The sequence below is a fragment of the Triticum aestivum genome, chromosome 6A (genome assembly GCF_018294505.1).
Source record: "Triticum aestivum cultivar Chinese Spring chromosome 6A, IWGSC CS RefSeq v2.1, whole genome shotgun sequence".
Classification (NCBI taxonomy): domain Eukaryota; kingdom Viridiplantae; phylum Streptophyta; class Magnoliopsida; order Poales; family Poaceae; genus Triticum; species Triticum aestivum.
In genome coordinates, this window is record NC_057809.1 from 481,438,023 (window position 1) to 481,444,947 (window position 6,925).

Here is a 6,925-nt window from a genome sequence, read left to right on the forward strand (position 1 = left end):
TTCCTCTGCTTCCCCCCAGACTCTGCTCCTCTTTCCCATCTGATCTTAGCTCTGCTCGCCCCATCGCCATGGCGCCGATGCAAGCGGATAAGGGTAAGAAGCCTTTGTCTTCGCCTAGTGCGCCCCCGGCCGCCGAGCCCGCAGTAGGCCGATCGTGGGTGCTCAACGATGAGGCCATGGGCAAGGTGCGTCGCATTCTCGCATCCAGCTTCAACGTGTGGGGAGAGACGGTGGCTTGGCCTGCTTACCATGCTCGCATCGACCGGACGACCACTGAGGTCCCCTTCTTCATCGACGCCCTCTGGGCCGGCTTGGTCCCTCCTTTCTCCGCTTTCCTCAATGCAGTGTTTTCCCATTATCAGATCCACATGCTGCACCTTGATCCCCAATCAGTGACCCTTCTTGCCGTCTTCGCCTTCGTTTGCGAGGCCATGGTAGGCATTACTCCCTCCGTGGCTCTTCTTCGCCACTTCTTCTCACTGCACCTGATTGATCCTCGGCAGAGCTCCGGATGCCTGAGCTTTCAGGCCGTGGCGGTGACGGCCGGTGACGGGATTGACTTCAAGCTTCCACCATCCACGAGCGGGTTCCGGACACGGTGGGTGTTTGTTGATGCCAGAGTGCTCAGCCCCCTGCTCTCCTCTCCGTTTGGGCCCACCATTCCTAACTCCGGTTGGTGCCACTGGAGGCTCGCTGATCCGCGCCTTGTCCCCTTCTGGCTCAGACTGAGATGGCTCAAAGACCTTGGCGTGACTGCACCCATGGTGGTGAGGGAGTTCATCCGGCGCCGAATTTCTCCGCTTCAGCGCCACTCCCGACCGATGTGGGCCTTGCTCAGCAGCCAGGACCACATGAGACTTCAGGAGTCTAAGTTCCCCCATGAGGCGTGGCAAACGGTGCTTGATGTCTTGACGGGCGTCCAGTTGCCGGACGACTTGCTGAGGAAGAGTTGTGTTTTGTACCACTGCTCGAGCAAGATGACCTTCGCAGAGCGGATGCCCTCCTTCGACGAGTGGGGGCTGCACCCAGCTGGCCTCGTGGGGCCCCGCGAGAACCCCATCGTCGTGGTTCCTTTCCTCTACGCTAGCGCCGAGCTCGCCCCAAGTGTTGGCGCAGGGGGGGGCGTACACCGCTGGGGTCCGATAGTGAAGGTGCCGAGATGCCAATGCCGCCCAGGGCTTCTGAAGCGTCGACCTCAGGGTCCCATGACTCTTGCCCTGGGGCGGCGGTTGAAGTGGCGACGCAGCCCGTGTCTCCCGCGGCCGGGGCTCTTGAGGCCTCGGCAAGTCACTGCGAGGCAGAGCCAGCCAGCTCTCCTCAGCCTGGCGCTTCTAAGGCTGCCCCTCCGAGCACTTCCCCAGCCGCGCCTCGTGTCGGCCTCCATGTCCAGTGCTTCGGTCGGTTGTGCGTGGACTTCGCAGAACTCCGCAAGAGAAAGGGGTCCCCGAGCTGCGGCAGCGGCACCTTCGGGTCATTGAAATGGAGGAAGTATATCGCCGTGGACGAGTAAGTACCTTATCTTGGTGATCTTCTGTGTGCCGCTTTCCTTCCTAACGATTGGCCTCTCAGGACCCCTTCTGCCAAGGCCGCGAAGTCTCCTGAGAAGCAGCTCCCTCTCGCCCTGTTGCACCCACCAAGCTCGAGCGCTGCAGGCTCGTGCGCTGCCCATGGCGTGGGGTCAACCGTGGGAGTTGGTTCGTCATCAAGGCGCCTTGAGCTTGCACCTTCGTCGTCCTTTCTTCGCGGCCTCGCTCAGAGCGCAGCAGGCGTCCCAAGGGCTCCTCCGCTGGTCACGGTCGGTAGCTGGCTGGCTTCAATCCTGGGGTCTTCTTCAAGCAGCGGGCCCCGTTCAGTTCAGTCCCCTCGCGAGGGCAGGCTGGCGCCTGGGGCTGCGCCAGCCCCCAGCCCCCTGCTCCCTGCTGAGAGGGGGCGCACCGCATCAGGGGTCACCCACAGCCCCCGTAGCGGAGGGCGAGATGGGCCGTGCGCTCGAGTTCGAGCACGGGCGGAGCGTTGTTCGCCATGATCTCTTCCAGGAGGTGATGGGCACGATGAACCGACTCGGTGAAGAACTCGTGGGTGCCGATGTGCGCCTTGAGGCCGAGGGTCTTCGGTTGGCGGAGGAGTGGCACAAGCTGAAAGTGGCCATCAACCTCGAGCACCACCAACGTGAGCTGGATAACATGAAGGTGAGGCTTCCCTTGCAGCCTCTCGTGAGGCCTGCTCCCAAGCTCTGGATGAGGCTCGTGAAGCTGACCGCCGTCGCAAGGCCGCGGAGAAACGCGCGTGGGGGCTCCAAGCCTGGAGCGCTGTCTTGGATCAACAGGTGGAGGCGCGCAGGGCTGCCCTTGCGTTGTTGAGGGGGTCGCCCGCCAAGGAGGAAGAGATCCAGAAGCACGAGGACGTACTGGCGCTGGAAGCCGTGGAGCGTAGCCTTGAACTTGAACGACTGGAGATGAGGGAGCGCCAGGTTGCTCAGGCAGAGGACGACGTTGGTGCACGCGAGGCCAGGGCCCAGGATGAGGTCTACCGCCGGGTGGCCGAGGCTCACGCGGATCTTGAGGGCAAGCACAACCTGAAGCTGAAGCTCGTGGAAGCCGGGGCCGCTGGTTGGATTGCTGCCCTCAAGTCCAGGTTGGTCGAGGTGGAGCGGCGCGAGGAGGCCACCGCATCCGCCCTAGCCTCAGCGCAGGCTGAGCTGGCTTCCGCCCGCGCCGAGCTGCTCTTTCTTCGGCAATGGATCGCCGATGCTGAGTCCATCACGCGGCAGAACAAGGAAGAAGTGCTCGAGCGGCGGACATTGGAGTGCGTGCATGCCCCATGCTCGAGGACCTCAGGAATAGGGCCAACACCGCCCTGGGCCACATCTGCGACGAGAATGCTCATCATCCCCATGCAAACGACTACGCCAGCCACCTCTGCTTCTTTGGCGATGTGGTGACGCGCCTTCAGAACCGTTCCGAGAGGGCTCGCCAGCTTGTTGAAGAGAGGAGTCACAGTCTGCTTGGGCGCGAGTTCTCCCGCATCTTCAGCCACCTCCGGAACATCAATCCCAACTTCAATTTTGACGCCGCCATTGCTCCCGTACCGGAAGCCATCCGGGGCGACTTGGCGTGATGGGTTGAAGACAACGTTGATGCGTTGGTCAGGGCCTTCGCTTCTAATGACGACGGGGTAGTGGTTGCGGCGGACGAAGGCGACGTGGTTGATGACGGTGACGCCGGCGTCGGTGAAGGTGGAGGCCACGCCAATGATGGCGACAGTGACGCCAGCAGTGCGTCTAAAGATGACACGGGGGATGCGATGAGCGACATATCCGGCTGCTCCCTTGTTTCCTTGCTGTTTACCCTGTAAAAACTTGAGCGTGGCCCCGGAAGATTGTAAGAGAATTTTTGAGAGGGGGAGCCCCTCATGTAAACAAGTCGCAGCTTTGATCCTTCCGTGTCAAATTGAGTACGCGTCTTCGCGAGCTTACGTATGCTGGGGCAAGGTTGTTGTTGCGGTTTACCTTAGCCTGGACGAGCCCAGAACTGGCTCAAGAGATTGTAGGTTTCTGAGAAGCTCTGGAGGAATTCGTCGACACGCCCGAGAGGGCCGCATGATAAGCGAGCGCCAGCCACGTCTTGACACGTGCATGGCTCGTGTGCTTCATGCCCGAACCGGCTCACGAGGAGCCCGTGAGGGGGGAGCGATTGGCGTGAACTCCGAAATAAGGCAAGAACTAGACTGCGAGAAAAATCTCGAATGAGAAAAGGCATCCCCCACGCACATCAAATGAAAATTTAACTTCAACTTAAATCCAAATCCAGAAGGCAGGGTTACAGAAAAGAGATCCAAATCAAACGACCGCATCTATCGCCTAGTCTAGTCTTCGACGTCTTCTCACCAGCGCGGAGCTAAGTGCTGCCACTGGGCGTGGGAGGGAGCCCCCGAGGCCCGAGGGCAGCTCTCCTGAGGCTCCGGGGCATGTATAACCCCACTCATTATTACGCGAGAGTGTCACGGGCGGCGATCTTCATACGCGTGAGCCTTACTTCATATTGCCTGATGGGGGTCCCGCCTTGCGCCACCCCTTACCACTGTTGGGACGACCGGAAACCAGGCCGGCCCAACGAGGGCAGAGGGGACGCCAGCGGCGCCCCCGGCGACCACGGGTCCTCTGCCGGGGGAAGGGTCGCGGACGCCACCCCGGTAGAGGGCCTACCTCCGGGCGTTGCCTTGCTCCGCGCGACGCGGGAATGGGCCTTGCTCCTGGCCCCTTCCACACAGCCCCCAGTGGGTCTCTCCTATCGGGGCGGGCATCGCCGTGCCAGAACCATCGTTCGGCGCCATGACCTGGTTCATCTGTGACTCATGGTTAGTATAAGATTGCCCCTGAGGGATTAATGGTACCCTGTATCTATCGTCGACGGCGCGGCCGACAGGGCTCTCTGGCGGCTCCTCGAAGGCTTCAGCTCCTAACGCCTCCTCCTCCCATCCTGGCCCGAGGAACGAGCCGGGGCCGTCCTCTGGCGTGTACTCATGATCCATCATGCGGGGCACGTAGGACTCCGAGGCCGCTGCCCCGAAGACCTCGCCGAAGTGCCCCACACTCCACATCGCTCGGCCTGTCACGCTGTCCTAAGGATGGTGGGGCAGTGCTCCGCTGGGGCCGTGCGCGATGACGCTCGTGTCCGCGCCCATCCGAGGTGGCTCGGATGCAAGGGGGCGCCCTCCACCATGGACCGTGCTGATGTCGACGAAGCCCTTGGGTGCACTTGGGGGTACGCGAGCGCGGCGAGGCCCGCCATGGGGTCCTGCCGCTGCCTGGGGCGTGAGCTGGTAGCAAAAAGGCGGCGCTCTCGTGGCCGCCGTGTCCAGGAGCTCGGTGACACATTCCAGCAGTGCATCCCGGCCGCTCTCCATCAATCGGCACCGCAGTAGCTCCCGTGTCACTGTGAGCACGGCCCGCATGTTCGCCTGCTCCCTCCTGGTGTGTGGCGCCATCGCTGCGGTGTGGCTTGCGGCCCTTGCAGCGGCTCGCGTCTGTCGGGGGGTAAGATCAGAGGGTGAGTGGTCGTGCCGCCCACGCCCCATGGTGTTTGGTGCGCGCGCCACTTGAGACGCAGGGTTGAGGTCTTCCTGGGCAGGCGGCGCCGCCCGGGCGGGCCAGGCTGCCCATCGGTCGTCGTCAGCCCTCGGGTCACCGGACATCAGAACCTTAGAGCGTCGGCGGATCGTCTAGTGGGGAAGAAGCTCCAGAGCACCCCTACCTGGCGCGCCAAATGTCGGATCTCAGGTTCTGGCAAAACCCTTAAGGTTAGAACACCGGGGTGCGCGCCCGAAGATCTCCCCCCTATCGATCCACGTCCTAACTTAGCCTAGATCTCACGAACTAACTCGACGAACTCGCAACACAAAGGACACAAGATTTATACTGGTTCGGGACACCGTTGTGGTGTAATACCCTACTCCAGTGTGGCGGTGGTGGATTGCCTCTTGGGCTGAAGACGAAGAGTACAAGGGGAAGAACAGCCTCCTGAGGTTGAGGTGTTCTTGTGCTTGGTGAACTTGTGGGGCTGAGGATGATCTTGATGATCCGTCCTTGCCTATGGTGGTGGCTAGTCCTATTTATAGAGGCCCTGGTCCTCTCCCAAAATATTGAGCGGGAAGGAAGCCAACAACGACCAATTTTGAAAGGGGACAACCAGTACAAGCTATCCTAACAAAAGGTGGTCTTCGCCTGCCAAAGGTTCTGGCGGTGACGCCGTCCTGGGCTCCATGGTGACCTCCGTCTTGCCGTCCTTCTGGTCTTGGTCTCATTGCACAAATATGGAAACCTTTGCTTGATGCCTCGGTACTCCACGCCTGCGCTTGCCCCCTTAGCACTAAAGAGGAAACAAGGACGCTGCGCGCGCTGGCGCCCGCCTGGTCTCGATCGTCATGGCTTACGTCACGAGAACCTCGCGAGGTTTGCTCGGCCTTGAACTCTTCGCCCCTCATGAGCCATCTTGGTGAGGCGAGGAGGCCTTGCGTCATCCGCCTTGCAAGGATTGGCCCCTCGCGAGGGTCTTGATTCCTTGTTGATGAAGATGGGCCGTACAGGCCTGCCAGCAAAGCCACGCCATGGGCCGCAGGCAGGCAAGTCTGGGGACCCCCGTTCCCAGAACACCGACAGCCGAAGGTTGTTCGGAGTCCCGGATGAGATCCCAAACATGACGAGGAACTCCAGAATAGTCCGGAGGTGAAGATTGATATATAGGATGAAGGGATTCAGATTCTGGAAGTGTTCCGGGAGGTACTGGGTTTCGTCGGAGAACCGAAAAGGGTTTCGGGGGGTGGGGTAGTGTTGGGGGCCTCATGGGCCAAGGGAGAGGGGCACACCAGCCCACAAGGGGCTGGGTGCCGCCCCAAAGCCTAGCCCACTCGGCCATGAGGGTGCGCCCCCCTTGCTTGGGAGGCAAGGCTCCTAGGGGGCGCCACCCAAACCCTAGGGCGCCTCCCCTTGGTGGCCGTCGCCCCACCTAGGGGGAAACCCTAGGGTGCCCCTTCCCCTCCCTTCCCATATATATAGAGGTGGAGAGGGAGGGCAGCCGCAGCCATTCATGCCACGGCGCTGCCCTTCCTCTCCCTCGTAGTTCCTCTCTCTCTCTCTCGGATTGCTTAGCGAAGCTCTGCTGAGATTGGTCCACCACCTCCGTCACCACGTTGTCATGCTGCCGGGAACTCGAGCTACTACCTCACCATCGCTCATTGGATTGAGGAGGCGAAGGCATCATCAAGCCATACGTGTGTTGAAGGCGGAGGTGCCGTCCGTTCGACACTTGATCGGGAGTTCGTGGACGGATCATGATTAGACCGCGAAGATGTTCGACTACATCAACCACATTTCTTAATGCTTCCTCTTAGCGATCTACAAGGGTATGTAGATCCAATCTTTCCTCTC